Source organism: Berghia stephanieae, chromosome 1, assembly GCF_034508935.2.
Source record: "Berghia stephanieae isolate SIO BIC M18660-M18661 chromosome 1, UCSD_Bste_1.3, whole genome shotgun sequence".
Classification (NCBI taxonomy): Eukaryota; Metazoa; Mollusca; class Gastropoda; order Nudibranchia; family Aeolidiidae; genus Berghia; species Berghia stephanieae.
Window position 1 is genome coordinate 102,545,696 of NC_088360.1, and position 2,672 is coordinate 102,548,367.

Below are 2,672 nucleotides of genomic sequence, written 5' to 3' on the forward strand. Positions count from 1 at the left end.
TAAGTACTTCTAGACCATCAGATCGAGTAGACACACCAGAATAATGACTTGGTCATGTGTTTCCGCCGACATCAACAATTAGGTATAGTGGTTTACACACACATCCACACATACGCACCCACCCACCCACACACACACACACACATATATATATATATGTATATATATATATATATGTGTGTTTGTGTATGTTAGATTATATATATATATATATATATATATATATATATATATATATTATATATATATATATATATATATATATATATGATCCATCTCCTCCAAAGGGTAGTGACATCAGGGTGATTTAGATAGTAATAAGTTCATTTAATTTATAGTACAAATTATAAAACCTGGTCGACGTTTTTATGTTTTATTGAGGAGGGGTATTACTTTTTAAAGTTCATATTTTTGATTATTTTAACGTTTACTTCAATTTTCATCACGTCGTGCTTCACTCCGACTTCATACCAATTTGAGCTGGTGGGTCCCACATCTTTCTGCGAAGTATGTAGCAATACATGAATGTGTGATGATGGTTAGTTATTTATATGTGACTAATCGTCTAAAACAGGTTTATGTAGGGTTGGACTTGATTAGAACATGAATAGAATGTGTAAGCTGAAATGATAACTTTTGAGATTTAAAAAAATCCTTCATTGAGAAAAGAGGTAATTGTTTCATAAACTTTTAAAAAGCCTTAAGTTTCCTACTTTTTGTCTTATCGTATTGTTTAAGCGCTTGTAAGCTTGAAATACCTTTAAATGATCTGTATAAGTTTCACACATAGATACCATTTTTCAAAATTATAGAAACAACATTCATAGTTAATCTGACAATTTTCGGCATATATCGTAGTTTCAAATTATCAAATATTTATCACAAAAACACGTTCTGATTTGGAACCTCGGTACCTAAATATCGTTTTTTCAAATGATTAAATATCTAATATATAACCAAGTTCTGATTTGGAACCTCGGTACCTAAATATCGTTTTTTCAAATTATTAAATATCTAATATATAACCAAGTTCTGATTTGGAACCTCGGTACCTAAATATCGTTTTTTCAAATGATTAAATATCTTACACACAAACACGTTCTGATTTGGAGCTTATTTTTTTCCATCTATTTCATTAGGACTCTATCCCAGATTGATAAGACCAGTTGCATAATATCTGAGATGGATGGAGCAATACATTATTAATGAGCGTTGATGGTTAGTTGTTTATAATTATCTATTCTGTGACGGGCGTAGACTAGGTATAATAATATCACAATATAATATAATATATTGACATTATACATGCTAGCCAGTCGAGTACCGTGGGAGTCAAATGTCAAAACAACTAATCCGTCAAATTCAGGAAAAAACACGTTTTAAAATTTGTCCCGAAATCTCTTTGTGGTTCAAAAAATAATCGATTCAAATGACTCTCTTTTAAAAAAACCCCGCTCAAACCTGGGACTTCCTTAGTCCCAGGTTTGAGAGTTTATTAATTTTTTTTTTTTTTGGAAAAATGAGGGTCATTTAAATTGATCGATATTGAATTTGAAGGATGAGTTTTCTGGCCAAAATTTGAATAAAATGTGTTTTTACAGATTACAGCAGTAATGTCAATGTGTTAATCAGCTAGACTGCTCACATTTTTTTAGTTGTCTGTTAGACATTATATTCAGAAAAAAAATAATCACATATGATTTACATATTTAGAGTAGGGCCCACACTTCAACAAATGAAAACAGTAGACCTATAGTTAAATATTGCATAACACGGATTACTTATCACACTAGATTTAACAAGAATGAAATGTCCGAAAGTATTTTTAGGTGCACATTGAAGATCATAAATTGTCGTGCCAAAAGTGTGTCAATAAAGATACTTTTTCAAGGAATCAAATTTGTACCGCATTGAGCGGTGGTCATTACCCCAAAGCCTTGACGACGGAAAATATATTAATTATTTTACCACCACAGTGTCATTACCCCAAAGTCTTGACGACGGAAAAAAATATAAATTATTTTACCACCACAGTGTCATTACCCCAAAGTCTTGACGACGGAAAAAAATATAAATTATTTTACCACCACAGTGTCATTACCCCAAAGTCTTGACGACGGAAAAATATTAATTTACCACTACAGTATCATTACCCCAAATCTTGATGACGGTAAAAAAAAAAATTACCAACACACTGTCATTTCCCCACTCTCGACGAGTGACAACTGTTAATTTACCACCATAGTGCCATTACCTCAAAGTCTTGATGAGGGGAAGGATAATAATTTATCGCCAAAGTGCCATTACTAAAAGTATTGATGATAGGAAAAAGATATCGAATTATCACAACACTGTCATTACCTTAAAGTTCAAAATTAAAACACATCTCTTTTTTTTTTGTTATCCTAAAGAAGGATAACATCCATAACATGCGGGTATGTGGTCTAGCGGTATGACACTCGCTCTAGGATCGGAAGGTCCTGGGTACGAGCCCCTTCGACGCATAGTTGAGTCCTTGGAAAAGACTCTTTACTCACAGTCTCGCACCATACTCAGGTATAAAATGAGTACCTGATCGGAAATAAAATACATTATCGCCTAACAGGCGTTATGTCTCGTTTTTTTATGTTACGTGTTGCTGTTGGCCAAAGACCCCTTGTAAAGCGCTTTGA